Consider the following 22,434-nt stretch of genomic DNA (forward strand, 5'->3'; position numbering starts at 1 on the left):
AGAAGTCAGGATAACCAGAAAACTTGTTATAACAGATACAGTCAACTTGTATCTGATTTAAAAGGGAGAGAAAGAGTAACATGTTAAAAATGTGCATGAGTGTTAGAATAAAGCTTCTGTACTGGGAAAAATGCATCCATAAATCTGCAGAAGAAAAATAAAGAAATCTTTGTAGAACAGACTAGAACCTGACAAAGGTAATGAATGTCTGACCTACTAAGAGAATGATAAAACAAAACATTTCTAGAAGTTGGCAAGAGACTTTAGAAATAAATACTGAAGCCACTATGAAAATTCCAAATAATCAAAATAAATCTACAAGAGCAGTTTGAATGTCCAGGAGTCTGAGAAATATTCAAGGAGAGTAGTATTGTGGTTAGATCAAATGCCACCCTGGACAATCCTCAAGTTGGTAACCTCATCAGCCTATAGCTGAGGACCAAAATAATGTCCTCCATGAAAGACCTATAATTTGTGTCTATATCGTATAACCAAAGGTTCAACTCCACGAACCTCTGTTCATTGAACCGTCAACAGTGAATGTTCACTTAAGTGAATGTTCACATCAGAAAGTACCTTAAACAGGGCATGGAATTAGTTGGCCAACATCAGGAAATTTTACCTTTTCCCCAATGTAGTGCAATCTCAGAGTTGGTATATATAGGTGGGGGTGTGTGGGGTGTGGAGCCCCCTCATGAGTTGGTTTGGCATACTGCTGTTTTGTGTGATGGTCGCAATGTTGGTCAACAAATTCCATTCCCTGTTTTAGAAATTTGCTGATGTGAACATTTGCTTAGGAGAGTCAGTTCAATGAATGAAGGTTCATGGAACTGAACCTTTGATAATATGATACAGACCTCCTATAATTTTTGCTCATAACTGATACACAATAGCACTTTCTGCAGTACTAGTAAAGACCAATATTAGCTCTTTGCTGCAGTTTTGTTTCTTTCTTTATTTATTTACTGCACTTTTTTCACCAGGTAAGTAGACTAGTCAACAGACCATCCAATAGTCAGGCATATTAGCTAAGTAATAATTATGTATTCCCCACATTAAAAAATATTATTTTTAATTTTTATTTATTTTTTTACAATATTACTTTACCTGTTGCATTCCAAATCAAAATTACAGTTATATTATTACTCATCAAAATAAACTAAATATATAATTACATGTTTATTATAATAACTTATCTCAAGCTAAATTCAATGACTTAATAGATCTTAAAATAAACAAAATATTATTTTTAGTGTGCTTGATTTTCATTTTAAAAGCCAGTGCCATGCTACTATTTTATATTGTAGTAATACAGTATGGAATATTGCAAATACAAGGTTCCTAACATAGACCATTCACTGCAAGCAAATAACTTAAGCAGTCATAATCACAATCACAACTAACGAGACTGCAGATATGAACAGCTACCCAAAAGCACAAATGATGTGGATTTCCAGATCAGTATGCCTTTTATCATGTCCCGGAATGCCTGCACCCCTTTCATTCCATTCTAGTAACAGTGCTGAAGAGGAATGTGATGATGTGAGATATTACCAGCTATGCCAGGAGAAGTAGGGCAGTGAATGTGTAACATATGCACAGCTAGCTGGAATTCAGTAAAGACTTATATGTCATTTGTATATCAAACTGATTTGTAGAGATGCTTGTTCTGAAAATGTATTTGTAAAGTTTGTGTTAAAATGTATCAACAGTGTGCCCTGCATACCCTGACACTCTAGAGGGACATTCACTTGGAACAAAAAATGGATACACCCAGTATTTCCTGATGCAGTTCTCTACAGAAAGCACAATTTCTCTTAAGAGCACATAGGGAACACACTCAGCCAGGGGTCTGGGTTTCTCTCACTGTCTCTCCTCAGGTCCTCAGTAAGGCTCTCCACTGGCACAGCTGTAGACTTAAGTCCTCAACCAAGTGTCCAAGCCAAGTCCTACACCACTCTCTCTCTGTGAAACCAGTGCTTCATGTCCCTGCTCCAAATAGCTGAGACATACACACTCTTTGAGATTTGATTCGCAAATACACACTCACACACACACACACACACACACACACACACACACACACACACACACACACACACACACACACACACACACACACCTGGGAAAGGCTGGGACAGGTTTACTAGCTATGCCCCATTCTACCCACACTATAAGGTAGTTACTGCCACCAGACACTCCCAAGCCAGCTACTCTAAGGCTCATACAAGGGTACCCAATTATACTGAGTGAAATTAATATTAATACAAATGGTAGTTGGCCAATGTAGTAAGGCTTTCAGAAGTGGCGACCGAGTCACCAAACAGATACAAGTACTCTCAAAGGTTAAAATATTCTCTAAAGGACCAGCTAGAAGCAAATGTTTAAATGTATTTAATAATAAATAATAAAAGAACATTAAATGCTAAGTATCTAGTTACAATAAACAAAAGAATTTCAACCACAGAAAATATTAAAATAACACAGGTAAAAAAATTCACACAGATACAGATAAACAGTACTTAACTAATCTCACTATATTTTGCTGACTGATCTCAAGAATTACTATTCCTAAGTTACTTACTACAGCAAGGCAAGATAAAGTAGGTGAGTGAGCCTTCTTTGTCAGGTATTTTTTGTACTAGATTACAGAATTACATCAAATACATCTGGTCATCTGATGTCTGGTTCCCATGCACCCACACTGGCTAGAAGCTGTCAGAATTTAGCACATTGATATCAATAATACACACAGAGCCTTGTTAAGATCAGCTGCAGCTCCTGAAAGTCATAAAACAATAAAACACTTCCACTCTTCCTACAGGAGCTAGTAAACCATACTTCTTACAGACATTGCATGTCTGGCTTCATTCAGAACTGTGAGGTAGCATCTTAATGGCCTAGGCCCAGTAATTTAATTTTGTACTAATTTCTAAGTTTGGGATTAACCTCTTCTCTTCCAGTATCCTCTGTTAAAACATATACATTTAAACAGTTACAAAAATACATGTATATTTCTTTTCTGTCCAGCAGGGAACACTGTTGATACATTTTTAACACAAGCAACTTTACAAATACATTTTTCAACCGAAGTATCTTTACATATTAGTTCAATATACAAATGACATCTAATTATTTACAATATTCTAGCTAGCTGTGCTGGCATAATGTTATACATCCACTGCCCTACATCTCCTGGCATAGCTGGCAATACCTCACATTGTCACAAGCAGTCACAGATGGAATCAGAACAGTTATCTTTGCAGAGATTATTGTAGACAACATACCTGACTCCAGATATGGAAGAACTCTAAGGAAGCCTTTAAGATTTGACTAGTGTGTGTGTGTGTGTGTGTGTGTGTGTGTGTGTGTGTGTCTGTGTGTGAGTGTGTGTGTGTGTGTGTGTGTGTGTGTGTGTGTGTGTGCCACATGCATAGACTATGGGAAGATTCTAAAGGCTTAATAGTACTCAGAGATGTTATTTTTGATGTGCTTGATTTGCTTTGTAAAAGTCTGTGCCATTATGGTATAGTTGAGCATATTTTAGTAATAGACTTTGACGTATTCTAAATATAACCACCTTATATTATATTTATTAGTATAAATCATAGTATGCATCAAAGTTTTATAACAAAAGAGGATATATTCTCATAGTATATGTGATAGCATGTGCAATGGTTGAAGCCATTAGGGGACTGCATTGGCAAATGGTCTTAACTGTAACTGACATTTACAGTAATGTTTTCAAGTTTAAGATATCATGCTACTCAGACAGCTTTTATAAACTTTCATAAGTGTTATAAGTGCTACAGAAAGACAAGGAAAAATCCCCCTCACTTGCTGAATCACAAAAAATAAATAAAAAAAAAAAAAAAATTCAGCCCTGTTATTTAAACCAAAAAGAATCCTGGGTTTTAGGTTGTTTGCTCATTGTGGGATTCAGCTTAATTATTTCTCTCATGGATGACATAATTTTGCAAGTTTTATTGGGAAGTCAAAAATGGATTATAGAGCATGGAAATTAAGATACAGGACAGTATGTAATAAAAACAAAATAGTATGCAACCACAGTTTTATACAATATTCAGTTAGCGGATAAGGAAAATACATGAGTGGGTAAAAGGTATCCCTTCAATATGTACTGTTGCTATTTATCCTCTACTGAAGTCGTAGTTTACTTTTATTACCAATGACCTCATTGCTGAACCTTTTGCGAAGAAGGCATGTCCTAGCATAATCAACATATTGCTGTGGAACACAGTTTAATTTTATTTTTTTATTTAATTTATTAAGAATTTGTTAAACAAGATGAAAAGCAAGCACAATGAAAAAAATGCACTATGACAAAAACAGAACAGTTTCTAACTATATAGTTCCTAACAGGGCAAATTAGATATAACTAAAAAGATAGTCTGTAGGTTCATAGGTTCATAGGTGGTTCATAGGTTCATACTAGGCTATCTGCCCTAGGGCATTTATAAGCCTAGCCAGAATGTGTTTGGCTTTCGCCACCCATTTTAAATTTATTTTGCTATGCCCTTTTTCGAGGTTAGTATACTGTGCCTCTGTCTAACAGTGACACAGAAGTGATACCCGGGCTAAACCTATGATCTCCCATCCACTCATCAAGATTCCTCTTGAAGAGAGTCAATGAGGGACTCTGCCTAACCTGGACTGGGATTTTATTCCAGAGTGAAGGGAGCCTCTGGGTTATGAATCTGTCCCTCCAGCATGTCCTATTTATTTCAGTGCCGAGGTTCAAGTCACTCGAGCACGTAGCTCGATGGGATTTGGATTTTCTGAGGTGCAGCATGTCCATTAATTCCGGGTTGGACATGGCTTTATATGTCAGGCACAGATCGCCTCTGAACAGGTGGTATGCCACTGAGTAGAGCTGGAGTTTCTTTAACCGGGCAGCATATGACATCTGTTTGAGCCCTTTGATCCTCTTGGTGAGGTACTTTTGGGGTCTTTCCAGTTGCTGCAGGTGTCTGGTAAGGTACATCCCAAAAGGGGCATTGTACTCAATTATGGGCCTGATGAGGGATGAGTAAAGAGGCACGATGACCACCCCTGATCTAGATGTGAATCCCTTCATGATTAGGTGGGCTATATAAAATGTTTTTCTAACCACTTTGGCCACGTGGTTGTCAAATGAGAGATTGCTATCAACTTGGGTCCCCAGGTCCCTAATTACTTCTTCTGTACTTAATGGATTACCACCTATGTGGTAATTTGTGGCACTTTGTTTTTGCCAAAGGGGATGACTATACACTTTTTGGCATTTAGCTTGAGGCCATGGCTCTGGCACCAGTTGTCTGTTTCTATGAGGCCCTTTTGGAGGATGCTTGTGTCGGCTGGAGAGTCGATTATGGTGCCCAGTTTGCAGTCATCTGTGAACTTGGTCAGCCACAGTCCTTCCGTGTTGGCCTGTACCTCCGAGAAATATATACCGAACAAGAGAGGTCCCAGGACTGAGCCTTGTGGGACACCACTTGTAACTGGTTTGGAGTCTGACATGGCTCCAGCAATTATAACCATGTGGGGTCTGTCCTTGAGCCAGTTTGCAATCCATCTAGTGACATAGGGGTTTATATTTAAGCTGGTGAGCTTATCTATAATGCCCGAGTGGGGTATTGTATCGAAGGCTTTTGCGAGGTCCAGGTAGGCTGTGTGGGCCACCTGCCCCTCGTCAATGGCCTTGGTGACTGTTTCAAAGAAATCAACCAGGTTTAAGAGGCAGGATCTGCCCTTAACAAAGCCAAACTGGGTAGGATCCAGTGTCTGTAGGTCCCCAATATCTTTATTTATGAGGTCCATGATGATCCTTTCCATAGCTTTGCAGACCAAGCTAGTCAGGCTTATGGGGCAATAGTTTCCAGGATCCGTTGAGGCACCACCTTTATGAAGAGGGACCACTGTTGCTGTACGTCACTCTTTGGGCACATATCCTGTAGTAAGGTTGAGATTGAACAGTAGTTTTATGTTTGGGTTTAGCTCTTCTTGGAGTTCATGTAGGACGCAGCCCAGGACATCGTCTGGTCCCATTGATGCTGTGTTTTGTGCTTTGGAGAGGAAGGCTCTTACCTGAGCATCTGAGATGTCAGGGGGGCAGCACTCTGCTGGGATAGATATTTGCCCTTTTGGTGGGGAGGGGGGGGGGAGTTTGCACTGAACCTGTCAGCTAGGATGTTGGCAATGTCTGTGGGTTCGCTGTATTTTTTGTCATTTAGGACTAATTCTGAGCATATCTGGGAATTACCACCCAGGTTCCTAACATAACTAAAGAAAGCCTTGTGATTATCCTTAGTGTCCTGTGCAATTTTTCTCTTGAAGCTGGCCTTAGACAATTTTATGAGTTTATGAGGGAATTTAAAACAATCTTCAGTGATGGAAATATCTGGAAGAATGAACTTGTCTATTATGGGCGATTTGTGGATGATGTTTTTTGTTTATGGAAAGGAGGTATTCACCAATTGGATCTTTTTGTCAGCTTTATTAGCAACAGCACTGACTTCCTTGAGTTCAAAATGAAACAGTCATCCTCAGTCATAGATTTCTTGGATGTCAAGATATGTTTAGATCCAATTCAAGGTCTCTCCACTGGGGTGCATAGGAAAGAGACCTGGCAAAATCATTTCTTACACAGGCAGAGCATGCACCCAAGACATATTTTTGATAATATCTTTGACAATCAAATTTTAAGAGTCTCAAGACTATGTACTGATGAGGAGGAATTCTTGGAAGAGCAATCCAATCTACGTAGATATTTGAAGGATAGGGCTTACCAGGAAAACAATTTTCCACCAATTTCACAGGTGCAAGCCTATAGAAAGCAAAGAGGTCAACCTTATTACTCACAGAGGTCTGAACAAGCATCACAAAGACAGTCTAATGATACAACACCTCAACAACTTAGATGTATGCTTACTTACAGTTCAGACAATCGACAGGTCTGTGAAGTGATCAGGAAATTTTGGCCGATTCTGAACATCGTTGGAGAGAGACCCAGGTTTCTTTACAAGAATAAAAAGAATATCAAGAGATTACTATGCCACAAAGATGGCTTTAAATGTAGTGGTCCATTATCAGACCGCAAAGGTACTTTTAAATGCTGCAGGTGCAAAGCTTGTCCTTACTTAGATACTAATAATACTTTTCTTCATCCAGTATCTGGACGTACCTTTCATTTCGATGTTTATGCTGCTTGTACTACTAGCCACATAATCAATTTGGCTACCTGTCACAAGTGCCAAGCTTTTTACCTTGGTAAAACTGACCAACGACTAAAGGATCACATTCTACGACATGTCAGAGTCATTGATCAGAAAGTTCCACATAATGCCTTAGCAGCACACGTATTGGTCCATCCTACACACAATTTCTTGTTTAAAGCTGTGGAAGTGGTCACCCAAAACATCAGGGAAGGAGATGTCCATAACAGGACAGAATTGAGAGAGATCTTTTGGATCAATAATTTTAGAGCCAATCGACCCCCAGGTCTCAATACAATAGTACCTCTCAGACCTGTTCTAAAATCTAGAAGAAACCTACCAAACATTAATACATGATTCTAGCATTTCTAACATTGAACTACATTATAGGAGACAGATCTCCACTTTGAACATTTATTTTTGTCCTGTGCCTTTAAGAACACCAAAGACAATTAGCTACCAGCTCTTGATTGTGTTTCCTTTGTAAACAGGAAGAGCTAACCACACTTTTATACGATCTGAAGAAGGCATCTGCCGAATGCGCTTATCGTTTGGACAATTTCATCAGCTTTTTACACTCCAGTGAAGCATATGTTTTTGTCAGCCTTGCTTACCAAGCATCTATTAACTGTGCTTTAACAACTTGAAGCCTGAAGTTGTGGATGTTAATTACTAGGCTAATCATTTCAGTACTTCAGTGAAGTTTGCATTTTGTCAGCTTCACTTTTTAAGCTTTCAATAAATTGAGTTTTAACAGCCTGAGGTTTGAAGCTGTGGATGACAACTGCTTGGATATTTAACTATTTTCAGTTCATCATATTCTAGTGAAGTTTACATCCTGTCAGCTTCACTTTTTAAGCGATTAATAAATTGTGTTTTAACAGTCTGAAGCCTGAAGCTGTGGACGACACCCAAGGTCTTTTTTCTTTGTTCATTTGTCTACCCTTGGTGTCTTTAGTCGCGGTGAGGAGAATTTATTTCCTGTTTTGTTGTTTGTTTCTCCCACTCTACACATGGCAGAAGGGCAAACAGGAGCAGCAGTGAAAGCGAAATCATGCAATTTTCCTGTTTTTTCTAGAGACATTGCAAATCCACTTTTAACTATTAATTTTAGTAGTGACTGTTTAGCACCTAATACTACAAACCTTGCAGTAGATGCTAGTTTTTCTGACACGCTTCGTGAAGTAGAAAATGCTGCTCATCGCCTTAAAAGGCTTCAATGGCAACGCTTCCATTTGGAAGCTTGCCTATTTCATCAGATAGTACCAAGAGGAATGAGAGTTAAATGCCTTTCATCCTATGGAAACACTTATCCGGAGCTATTAGCCCAATGGCAAAGGATCAATTTGGAAACTAGCCAAAAATATATGAGGCTGCTCATCGATTTTTTTAAACCTGAAGAAGAACAAATTTCCTCTTTTATTTCTAAGAAACAAGAAGAACTGGAACGTTGTGATTTGCAGGACCAGCATTTAAGCCAGATTGAACAGTTACAAGTGAATTTAAACACTTTTGATAATAAGCTTAAACTACAAAAAAATGGGTAAACTGAATCGAGATCATAGGGATTTTACTAACGGTCACATCTTTGAATGGCCTAGAGAGGACAATACTAGTCGTGGACGTCCCAATTTTTCAACTACCAAATAAAGGAAAGCCATACAAGGTTTGGCTGTAAAAGAGACTGTTAACACTTTGCATCCTTCTCGAACAACTACTACCTCATCAAGTTCTCTTCCCTCTTCGACTTTATCTACAGGAGAGGAGGTTCCTACTGTCAGCACTGATATTGTCACCAGGGATCTGGGAGGTACTGGTGCTAATGATACCAATGATGATAGTAATTCCAACACCACCATCAATTATGCTACTAGACCTAAAGAAGCGATGATGCACCTACCAGTAAACTGGCCGTTGCCGGTTTTTGTGAGGGAGAATTCGTACAGGCCACAGAGGACGCAGAGTGAAGAACGCAAACGGAAGAAGTTTGTGGACTAAATATTGGGGGTAATGACTTAGTAGTTAACTTATCTAAGATCACCCTGGATCCTGATGTTATCAGCCTGTTAAACAAGGGGCTGAGTTTTATTCCAGCTGTTTCTTCTGATGTGAATGAATTCATGACGGATGTTAGGTTGTTTTGCAGGAATGTGTCCCTGAAATGTGTTCTACGAAAGAACAGCAGACCTATAAGAAACTGAGTTTATTTACTCCAGTTAACCCTCCCCAAGTAGAACTTTTTATGAAATTGTGTGAGGATGAGATAAATAAGGTGAGAGGTACAGCAGATAAAGTTAAGAATTGTTTCTATAATTTAAACAGGAAAGAAAAAGCGGCTCTCCAACAGCTGAGAAGGACAGATAGCTTGGTGATCAAACCAGCAGATAAAGGTGGCTGCATAGTAGTGATGGATGCAGACTGGTATCGTAATAAAGTTTCACTGATGTTGGATGACAACATGACTTATCGCAAATTGAGTAAGAAAGAAGTAAATCAGAGAATTAAACGTATCAGAGGGAGCACCTATGATCTATTGATGGAAAGGAGGATCAGTCAAGATTTGTATGAATTTTTTGAAACACCTCATCCTATGTTTCCCAGCATTGGTGGATTACCTAAGATACATAAAGATCTTTTGGACCCTCCCTTACGTCCCATTGTCTCTGGGAGAGGATGGATCACTGAATCCATATCCATGTATGTTAAAAATGAACTCAAGAAAGCTTTGCCTTATGCTACCACTGTCTTAAAGGATACAGGCAGCTTCTTGAAAGACTTGTTCTCCACTGTTAAGTCTCTGGGTAGTTTTGATAACCTTCCACTTGTAACTATGGACACAACCAGTCTCTTTACTGTGATCCCCCATGAGTATGGCCTGAGGGCCTTACATGATTTTCTGATTAGACATAATTTAACAAAGGAATCTCTTTTCTCTCTGCTGGAATTAATCCTTGAGAATAACATCTTTATGTATGGAGATACCTTTTATTTGCAAACCTGGGGTGTGGCCATGGGAACTCCATGTGCCAACAGTTATTCAAACTTGGTCTTGGCTGAGTGGGAATTTAAAACAATCTTCAGTGATGGAAATATCTGGAAGAATGAACTTGTCTATTATGGGCGATTTGTGGATGATGATTTTTGTTTATGGAAAGGAGGTATTGACCAATTGGATCTTTTTGTCAGCTTTATTAACAACAGCACTGACTTCCTTGAGTTCAAAATGAGACACTCATCCTCAGTCATAGATTTCTTGGATGTCAAGATACGTTTAGATCCAATTCAAGGTCTCTCCACTGGGGTGCATAGGAAAGAGACCTGGCAAATTCATTTCTTACACAGGCAGAGCATGCACCCAAGACATATTTTTGATAATATCTTTGACAATCAAATTTTAAGAGTCTCAAGACTATGTACTGATGAGGAGGAATTCTTGGAAGAGCAATCCAGTCTACGTAGATATTTGAAGGATAAGGCTTACCAGGAAAACAATTTTCCACCAATTTCACAGGTGCAAGCCTATAGAAAGCAAAGAGGTCAACCTTATTACTCAGAGAGGTCTGAACAAGCATCACAAAGACAGTCTAATGTTACAACACCTCAACAACTTAGATGTATGCTTACTTACAGTTCAGACAATCGACAGGTCTGTGAAGTGATCAGGAAATGTTGGCCGATTCTGACAGCAGATGACAAAATAAAGAACATCGTTGGAGAGAGACCCAGGTTTCTTTACAAGAATAAAAAGAATATCAAGAGATTACTATGCCATAAAGATGGCTTTAAATGTAGTGGTCCACTATCAGACCTCAAAGGTACTTTTAAATGCTGCAGATGCAAAGCTTGTCCTTACTTAGATACTAGTAATACTTTTCTTCATCCAGTATCTGGACGTACCTTTCATTTCGATGTTTATGCTGATTGTACTACTAGCCACATAATCTATTTGGCTACCTGTCGCAAGTGCCAAGCTTTTTACCTTGGTAAAACTGACCAACGACTAAAGGATCGCATTCTATGACATGTCAGAGACATTGATCAGAAAGTTCCACATAATGCCTTAGCAGCACACGTATTGGTCCATCCTACACACAATTTCTTGTTTAAAGCTTTGGAAGTGGTCACCCAAAACATCAGAGAAGGAGATGTCCATAACAGGACAGAATTGAGAGAGATCTTTTGGATCAATAATTTTAGAGCCAATCGACCCCCAGGTCTCAATACAATAGTACCTCTCAGACCTGTTCTAAAATCTAGAAGAAACCTACCAAACATTAATACATGATTCTAGCATTTCTAACATTGAACTACATTATAGGAGACAGATCTCCACTTTGAACATTTATTTTTGTCCTTTGCCTTTAAGAACACCAAAGACAATTAGCTACCAGCTCTTGATTGTGTTTCCTTTATAAACAGGAAGAGCTAACCACACTTTTATACGATCTGAAGATGGCATCTGCCGAAAGCGCTTATCGTTTGGACAATTTCATCAGCTTTTTACACTCCAGTGAAGTATATGTTTTTGTCAGCTTTGCTTACAAAGCATCTATTAACTGTGTTTTAACAACTTGAAGCCTGAAGTTATGGATGTTAATTACTAGGCTAATTATTTCAGTACTTCAGTGAAGTTTGCATTTTGTCAGCTTCACTTTTTAAGCTTTCAATAAATTGAGTTTTAACAGGCTGAAGTTTGAAGCTGTATCGTTTGGACAATTTCATCAGCTTTTTACACTCCAGTGAAGCATATGTTTTTGTCAGCCTTGCTTACCAAGCATCTATTAACTGTGCTTTAACAAAATGAAGCCTGAAGTTGTGGATGTTAATTACTAGGCTAATCATTTCAGTACTTCAGTGAAGTTTGCATTTTCAGCTTCACTTTTTAAGCTTTCAATAAATTGAGTTTTAACAGCCTGAAGTTTGAAGCTGTGGATGACAACTGCTTGGATATTTAACTATTTTCAGTTCATCATGTTCTAGTGAAGTTTACATCCTGTCAGCTTCACTTTTTAAGCGATTAATAAATTGTGCTTTAACAGTCTGAAGCCTGAAGCTGTGGACGACACCTAAGGTCTTTTTTCTTTGTTCATTTGTCTACCCTTGGTGTCTTTAGTAGTGGTGAGGAGAATTTATTTCCTGTATTTCTGTTATAGGATAAAAGATATCTAGATGTGTACCTGGGATCTATCCTCTTACTCTTCTGATGACTACTAGCTGAAAATATGAGTTTAGTCTCAGCTAAATGCTACTGTTTGATGTTGTCACACATAATATTAATATCATCAGTTTTGTAGCCTGTATCAATAAAATCTGAAGAACGTTTATTCAATTGTAAGTTCATATGATCTGAAGTACTGAGTTTTGCCACTCTCAGCATTTGACCTTTCACAATATTTTTAAACATAAAGTGTGGATGCATACTATGTAAGTAAGCATTCTGTTTAATGGGCTTCTGATCTACAGTAGTATTTATCTTGCACTTCATATTCTTGGAAACTGTGATATTAAGAAAGTCTATCTTACCAGGGGAAGTATTTTTTTATACTTCAAAAAAGGTACAGTATGTGATACATATTTATAAAATTAATTGAAGGTCTTATCGCCTCCACGCCAAATGAAAAACAAATCATCAACAAAGCAATGGTAAAAGCTAGAATAAACTTATTTCCCATATGTACATTATTATTTTGGCATAGCTGTTGGTGACTGGAGTGCCCACCGCCACACCTTGCAATTGCTTTTATAACTGTTCCTGAAACAAAAAAACATTATTTGTAGGCACTAGCATCAACAGCTGACAAAGGGTATTTATGTATGCCTGCATATATTCTGTAAAATCAAGCAAAAATTATTTCACTGACTGAGGTCCATAGTCATTGCGTATGACTGTAAACAAAGAATCTATATCTAATTTAGCAAAACTACAACCATTCAAGTCATTAGATTTTGACCACTTATACCATTCATGCAAAAATTCATTAGTATCCTTCATGATAGGCCCTGTACAGTCAAAACCAACTTTTATTTGGGTTTCAAGAAACTTAGAAATTGACTCTGTCACCCAGCCTCTGGCTGAGACTATGGGTCTAAATGGTGGATTTGACAAGGACTTATGTATTTTGGTAGACCATAGATGAAAGGTATAATGGGAGTATCAGTATACAAATATACTAAATGTGGAGTTCAACAGATTAAAACAGATGTGTTACAATGTTTATGGGGATGCATGCTGAATTAAACATTGATACAGCACACAATGTTAAGTGATATGCAATGCTCATCAATCTGGTAACATGCAGAACTACAGCTATTGACCTGTAAGCCTAAAAATCCTTATCTGCAAGGCTGTGGAAGGAATCAGTATTGACCTTATCAACAGGGATATAGGTGATCTTCAAAACACTTGACCTGAATAATTTTGTTTTTGTAAAGGCTATATCTTGCTTATTAATCCTAGTGGACTTCTTTGATACTGACCCCAAGGACCTGGATGTGGGATAACAGGGCAAACTGCCTATGTGGAGTTATCCAAGGCCTTTGACACTACCCCCCATTCATGTCTCCTAGTGAAAATATCCCATCTGGGAACTAAGACATACATTACTAGATGGATAGCCAACTGGCTCACCAACAGAAAACACCCTGTCAAAGTTTGGGACTGCACCTCTACTACTAGCCTACTTACCAGTGGAATGCCAGAAGGATCTGTGCTGGACCCTCTCCTGTTTGGAAACTATTTATCTGAATCCCAGGCAATGGAAGATGGCCTGTGCTTTACTAAGTCTGCAGATGACTGTTAAATAGATGCACTCATATAGATTTCCCCCAGTGATGGGAACATATTACAGAAGGGGCTGATACAGACAAATGATTGGTGCCAAACTCATGAACTCAACCTTAAAGCAAACAATGCCTCATTGCCCCCTTTGGCAATGAAGTAAACCTGGCAACTATGATATACATAGCACCCCCTAAGCTCAAACACAGTGTTTTGAGACTTGGGAACACATGTTAATATTAATCTACACTTTCATCAGTATGTGTTTATAGCGGTGAGACACACATTCTGCGTTGTGCACCTCATACATGTGAACATCACATCAAGGGCCAGGGAGGTCATAGCTCTGCTGTACTCTACCCTTATCAGACCACACATTAAATACAATGCTCCCTTCTGTTTGTAGCTCACCAAACACCTGCAGCAATTGGAGAAAACACAGAGGTTTGTGACTGGGAGACTCCAGGGTGTCCAAAATATGACATACATGGAAAGACTGATAATCCTGTCATTGTGCTTAGTATCATACAGGCTACTAAGAGGTGACCTATGGTTGAACTACAGATCAGTCTGAGACCCTGCCCTTCTGGAAATGCTGGACATCTTCAAATCAAATGGGACAAGAATAACTTGCTCCAGGGTTTTCAAACTAGCCTGTGACATAAACAGATCATGATGGGGAGACAGATATATCCTCCAGTGATTGACACAACTCCATAATAAGCTCCCACTGCAGGTGAAGCAGTGCTTCTCAATGACCCTGTTTAAGTGAAACCTTGACAACTGGATGGGTGATTGTAAAGTCGCCACTGGGGTGGCACCTATATCCCTTATGGACAAGGCCAGTTGGTGCTGCTACCAAAATCACTCTGATAATAATAACCATCTAACTATGCTCAATAAGGATACTTGTGTTTTTACATGGCTAGGCTTGTAAAAACCCTAGGGCCATTAGGCTGGTAACCTCCTATGAATCTATGAAGCTATGAACCTATGCAGGCCTCCTGACATCTGCTCTCCCACATGACCTGCTGATGTCATCTACTATAAGTTAACCTGCACTCTTGCAAAAGCAGACTTATTCTGTGGTGCTTGCATAAAGTACAGAGTTCTATAGCCTCTGTACTTAGGTAGGTAGAGGTTCTGTTCTCACTGCAGTCAACTGTGTGTGTGTGTGTGTGTGTGTGTGTGTGTGTGTGTGTGTGTGTGTGTGTGTGTGTGTGTGTGTGTGTGTGTGTGTGTGTGTGTGTGTGTGTGTGTGTGTGTGTGTGTGTGTGTGTGTGTGTGTGTGTGTGTGTGTGTGTGTGTGTGTGTGCACGTGCACGCGTGCACAAGCTTGTGCGCTCTTGCTTGACATTACAAAGAGCATTTTACACCAGCATATGGAACACTGTTATTACCATATTCTCCTCCCAGACACTGCTGATGTCATCAGCTATAACGTGTTGTCTGAGACACTTCAAGTCGCACTTGTCCTGTGCTGCTTGCATACAGTACTGAGTTCTGTAGTTTGTGTACTAAGATAGCTAGGGGTTCTATTCTCACTGCAGTCAACTGTGTGTGTGTCTGTGTGTGTGTATGTGTGTGTGTGTGTGTGTGTGTGTGTGTGTCTGTGTGCGCACAATCTTGCTTGACATTACATAGAGCCTTTTACACCAGCATGTGGGACACTGTTATTACCATATTCTCTTCAAGACACTGCTGATGTCATCAGCTATAAAGTGATGTCTGAGACACTCCAAGTCAGACATGAGCTGTGGCTCTTGCATTAAATACAGAGGGCTGTAGTCTGTGCACTTAGATAGGTAGGGGTTCTATTTGCACGGCAGATAACTGTGTGTGTGTATGTGTGTGTGAGTGTGTGTGTGTGTGTGTGTGTGTGTGTGTGTGTGTGTGTGTGTGTGTGTTTGTGCTCTTGTTTGACATTACATAGAGCCTTTTCCACCAGTATGTGGGACACTACTATTACCATATTCTCCTCAACAGACACCGCTGATGTCATCAGCTGTAAGACTTTTGTGATTATGCACTATTCCCACCACAGCAGGGTCAGAGACTGGCCTGCAGGCCAGGCAGAAGTCACCTGCTCCTATACAATACAGATTACAGTGACATGACTTTCAATCTATCCACATGCATTATGGCATGGTTATAGGCCCTGTGTTTTCTTGATGAGAAAGCCCTGTGGTCTATCCAGCTGCTACATGTGTCTGGTGAGGTACATGCAAAATACTGCATTATACTCTATTAGTGTTCTAATGAAGTTAGAGTACAGTGCTGTCATACAATCCTAAGATCTGAATATGATGGCATGACGTATGATGTGCACAACATAGGCTTCCAATGCTAGTGTGGACACTTGTTGGTCAAAGTTCAGATTGCTATTTACATGTGTTTCCAGTGCCTGCATCATTGGGTTTCAGCATAGCAGGGATGTTGTCAAAGCGATAATTAAAATGGACTTCCACTTTTCAGAAGGACAAGATAAAGACACATTTCAGCATTTATTTGTAGGTCATGTGGATTTCTTGGCAATTGTTTGTCTGTGTTAGCTCCTTCTGTAGTAGTTATCATTATTGGTGGACTCGGTGATTCCACCCAATATGCAAGAATCAGCAAACATGGTAAGCCAAAGGTCATGTACTTTAGCCTGAACTGTCAAGAAATAGAGTCCAAACAGTAAAGGGCCAAGCACAGATCATTGGGGTGTGCCAGTGGTGACAGCTCTACTAGTACAGGTAGATTCACCAATGTTCACAGTATGTGTTCTGTCAATGAGCCAATTGTTTGCCCATTTAGTGATGTAAGGGTTACTCCCCAGCTGGGAGAGTTTCTCAAATAGTACCTGTGTGGGGGATTGTGCTCAAACCCTAGGCCAGATCATGATAGGCAGTATGCACTGTCTTACCTTCATCCAGGCATATCACATGGAATCAATAGGCTGTGACAAAATCACAGATTGCTTATGGCATGACTCAGCACATACACCTTCCTAATACAGTTGAATACACATTTCAAAACACCCCCCACATGAGCTATGTTCCCACAGAAGGGTGTACATCAATATCCATCCATCTGAGTTGGGGGGGGGCAGCATCTGATGCATACATGTATAGAGACATCCTGACTCTCCTCATCTGTGAGGTAGACCAACATACCATCATGGACCTCTTCTAAATGGACACTAGTTATATTCTGGCTGTGTGTAACAGACCTGTGTCAGTTGTTAATGCTACATCATGTCTGTTACATCTGACAGATGTCCTCAATGAGGTCATCAAGGGCATGCATGATAACATTATCATCTTGTCGAAATTGACCAGGCCAAGGCATTTGACACAAATCCACACCAAGGTATTCAATCTACACTGTCATATGTGGCTATAAACATCTGTATCCCCAAGTGGGTAGACCAGTGTATTACATATGTGGCATCTCAATAAGTTGAAATGTGTGAAGTGACCTATATCTCAGGTCCAGTTATCAGCTCTGTCCATCAGGGCTGTCTGCTAAGCCCTTTCCTGTCCATTATTTAAGTGATGGACATTACAGATGACATACACATCCTGTGTCCAAACAGCTGCCTGAAGGGCTACAGACTGTGGGCAATCATTGACTCCAGCTGTGAAATTAGTGTAATAAAGACAGTATCAACACATACCAAAGATTGCTACCACAGTCATGACAATACCTGCAATGACATGAAAATATGGGGGGTTTAGGTCAGGAAAACAACACACAACTCAAGTATAATGTGGACATCACACCCTATAATCAGACCAGTAAGTATGTGACCTGTGTCCTGGGGTAGATGGTAAGTGGTAAGTCCAACAGCTTGTGGTCATAGTGCTGACTACTCCCTCATATGTTACACAAGTACTGAGTATGTGAAGGATATCCACATCAGAGGCCATAATACCGTCATAGTTCCCAGACTTCATGACACCAATAACTGAGTACAATGCATCCTTCTTCATGTACCTCCCTATACAGCATCTAGTGATGTGTAACTGAAGTGTACCACCTTTGTTGCAGTGAGATGTCACACAGCTTATTGGCCATACCTAGGTATTCTTTTTGTGGCATATACGATTGCCTAATGGTGCGGACAGCAGTCATGTTGTTACAGCTGATGGATGTGTGTTTCCTGTTCTGCTGATGCACACGCTACATACATAGGTGTTTGACAACATTAATGGCATGGATATCATTCGTGACAGTGTGGATTGTGCCATGCTGTTAATATCTCATACAGGTATAGCAGTGTATCTCCTAACACCTCCAGCAGATGTTACAGTGCCAGGACAGTGTGCGTGGTTACTATCATAGAGTGTGGATGTCTCATAATAGTTGTTAAAGTGTGTTTGTGCAGAATCATCTCTTATCATTCTAAATCACATATGTTATGTCAGAGGCATGGGATTACTGGTGGTATTATACTGATATTGTTCATGATTGTGGTTGGTTGTTTTAATGTTTTCCATGAGTTTTTACCTGTGCCCCACTTGCTGGAGACCTCTGCTGAGATTACACTCATATTTAGGAAAATCAGTTTGCACAGCTTTACAAAATGCACCCTACCCCAATTGTATGTTGGATACCTAATAGTTGTCCTCTGCATTATACATGTAAGGATGCTTATCTCACACTGACATCCTCCCCATTGTTATTTCATCTTGTGTGACAGTCACATAAAACACATGTACACTGTGCAGTCCCTACTGCACTATATTGATACGTGATTGGTGTTGCTGCTACAACCATCTTCCATTGACATGCCCTCATCTGCTGTACATTAAGTTGTTTCACCTGTCCTCTTTCCCTGTGTTCATTCCTACAATTCATCTGTGTTCCCAATTCAATACACACAGTTCCCCTGAGTGTTTATTGTAGATGGCAGTCAATGTAATGTTAAAGATCATTTATACAACTTCAGTGCAGCATGCCAGGAATGGGATATCGCAATACTCCGCACTGTAGATACACTGTCCTGTACTGTGTTTAGACCATATACTTCACATGCATACCTCTCAACTGCCCAGATGTGTTCCATATCAAATTTTTGGCTTTCTGGCATATCACTGGGATGATCTCAGAACTGATGTGACTCAATATTACATACATTTGAGTTCATATCTCTCAAATGTCCAGATTTTTGCAGAATGTCCAGATTTTATGTCTCATATTCATGATCTTTTCCTCATAAAATTTTGGTTTTCTGGTAAATCATTGGCATGTCATTGTGGATTGAAGTCAGAAAATAATGACAGAAATTTGAGTTTCAAACTTCATACTCTTCAGAAAATTCATGCTAACATAAAACCTATTATTCTATTAACGTTCTCATTTTGTAAGAGCAATATTAACAATCTGTCCCTATTTTTTGTGCCTTTGCCCCCCCATTATTTATGGCTTTGTCTAGATTTCTTTTTCTAAGAGACTGAGAAGTATGTTTGAGTTTCATACTTCAAATCCTTCAGAACATGTACTTCTACCACATTTCTATAAGGCATTTACTCCAAATGCATCCTTATTTCTGGGTCATTGTCCCTGCATTATGTTGGCTGTGTGCAGTCATGTGGAACTAAGAGACTGAGAGCTATCTGTGAAGCCCTGGTGATCGTTGTGACATTCCACACAAAACCATGGACCATAAGTGCTCTGCTTTAAACAGGATTGCTATCCATTTTCACTTACATGGTTTCCTTGTAAGCAACACTGTTGTCAGCCAAGAAACCTAGCTTAGACGTGATGCACAGCATATGAAAGTTGTGTGCACTGTTGTGCATGCAGCTGCTTGCTGCACACCACAGAGCACACATGTAAACGCCATGTAGACTTTGAGCACAGCCTACATTGTGTTTATTGAATCCCAAGGACCTGAGTTTATTGAATCCCGAGGACTGAGTATTTTTGGTATACCTAAGATGCATAAATGTTTGCATGATCCTCCACTTAGACCTGTATTTAATGCAGAGAGGTCTAGGACTCACCCTTTGGCTAAATACATTGACCTTAGACTCAAACATGTTTTTCAACCTTTTGAACATCTACACAAGGATTCATGGAATTTTCTTTACAAACTAGGACGAATAAGATACGATAAGAAAATTATATTCTGTAGAACTGATGTTAAGGATTTATATAGTGTGATACCACATGAAGAGGGCCTTGACTAGTTTAATCAATTTTTGACAGAAAGTACAGAGTTTACCCAGAATGAGATTAATATTTTTAGTACTTTAATGGAACCAGTATTAAAAAACAATTATATATGTTTTGATGGTCAGTATTATTTACAAAAGAAAGGTGTTGCAATGGGTGCTGCTTGTGCCCCCTTGTTTGTGAATATAGTGATGTTACAATGGGAAAAAAGATTTCTTTTCAAGACCAGTTTTGACTACCTGAGTTTGTATACATGCAACCTTGATGATATCTTTATTATTTGGAATGAGCCTTTAGATGAGTTTTTGAGTTTTATTGGCTACATCAAAACATCTACAGCTTTTTTTTTTAAATTTACCCACACTGTTGGATATTCTACTATTAATTTCCTATATGTGGAGGCGAGAGTTAATGCTGAAAAAATCAGGTTTAACGTCTATTATTTATAGGAAGCCAACATATTCAAACACAATGCTGCACTACTCTAGCTGCCACCCTGAATTTCAGAAAAAAGCTATAAGTTAAAGGGCATATGTTAGGGAAGCTAGGATGGTATAGGAATTTTAAATGTTTTTGAATGAATGTGATAAATTGAAAGAGATGTTTTTGGCCCAGGGATATTCTCCTAGTTTGGTGTTCAATGTCTCCAAGGATGTTATTTGTAAGAGGAAAGGTTTTTATTCACCCCGTCTTACAATGGGACACTAGTGTTGAATGGAAATAAAATGATACTTCTGGATATGGTTGCTCTTTAACTGTGACTTTCAACCTTGACAGTGATAATATAAGGAAGATTGTAGAAAAAAACTTATTGTTTTTTCCATGTATCAGGAAGTTTTAGAAGTTATTGGGATGAAACCACAAGTTGTATATAAGAAGGTAGATCTTTTAAATCTATTTTGGAGTTTAATGAGACTAAAGATTTTGGGTTATACACTAACAAAATAGGCACTTTTAAATGTGCTTCTTTTTCATATTGTGTGCATTTTGGTGGGGGACATGGTGAGAGTGAACCATGCATTGGTGAAATCAACCTTTTATTGCAGCTGTAACACTAAAGATTTAGTGTATTTAGCTATTTCCCAATGTTGCTTTAGTTTTATGTGGGTAAAACGAAATGTAGATTTAAGGAATGCATATATGAACAAATGTATGATATTGACTGTAACAATAAGAATAATGCATTAGCTAAGCATACTGAGAGACATGAATACCATTATTTTTTACTTTTGGTTTGGGAAGAATTAATATAAATCCAAGGGGGGGGTACCTTGGGCTGATATATTAGAATATGCTGAATTAAAGTAGCAAATCAGGTTGAATGCTTATCGTTTACCTGGTCTGAGTAAATCGACATCTGTTGTGAGTGATTGAAACTCAAGTCATATATTATTTCAATTTTTTTATTTTTTTTTATTATTTTGTTATATTGCTTATATTATTTATCAAGTAATTGTTTTTAATAATATCTGTGGTTAAAATAATATCTATTAAAATGTTTTATTTGCATTGAATAGGGAACCTTGGGATACTGTACCTTTAACAAATTTTATATTAATTATCTTAAAATCCTTCTGATTGGTTTCCTGGTTGACGTACTATATTTAAATGCTTTAATTTTTAACTGAAATTAGTTCTAAAGAAGTTCCCATGTTAAGGAATGAAAACACAACTATTTGGACTATTTGTTGAATTGTTTTATTAAAATCTGTCTGGATACTCAATGATTTTTTCCTTGGAGTGTTACCATTTCAGCACATTTGGTTGAAAATGAAGCCATTGTCCCTTAGGTAACTAGTAAGGATTCCTGGGCTATTGCTATGACATACAAATTAGCATCCCCTCCAAATGCCGTTATTGAGCATAGAAGAATGCTTAGATTAATTTTAATTTCTGACACATCTCCATTGTGCCTGTTATTGCTTTGTAATGCATGGAGCACGCTGATTACACTATATAGACAGTAGAGAGGCAAGAAAAGTAAGTGTAACCATTATGTACAGTGTTATACATTGCCTTTATGACAGCATCATTAATGTATTATATGGTTTTGAAAGCCAATAATATACTTTAGTGATTTTTTCTTGTAACTAATAGTACATGTAGCAAATAAAGTTCCATGCGCTACATAGAAATATGATCATCTCACAGATTATAACTCTGTATTATGTGTTCTCGACATGGGTGCCAGTATTTCACTCTTGAGGTGAATTTCTTGTCAACCATCTCTCAAACACATAATAAGTGGGTTATGAAGTGAGCCGATCATAATCTTCT

At 38.7% G+C, this 22,434-nt stretch overlaps 1 protein-coding gene across 2 annotated transcripts in view; it reads left to right on the top strand.

Annotated features, from left to right (window-relative positions):
- The window catches only part of LOC122811888 (delta-like protein 1), a 540,266-nt gene that overhangs the window by 214,123 nt on the left and 303,709 nt on the right, over positions 1-22,434 (top strand). The window lies entirely within an intron of this gene.

The sequence above is a fragment of the Protopterus annectens genome, chromosome 9.part0 (assembly GCF_019279795.1).
Source record: "Protopterus annectens isolate FY-2018-M chromosome 9.part0, PAN1.0, whole genome shotgun sequence".
In the NCBI taxonomy this organism is placed as follows: domain Eukaryota; kingdom Metazoa; phylum Chordata; order Ceratodontiformes; family Protopteridae; genus Protopterus; species Protopterus annectens.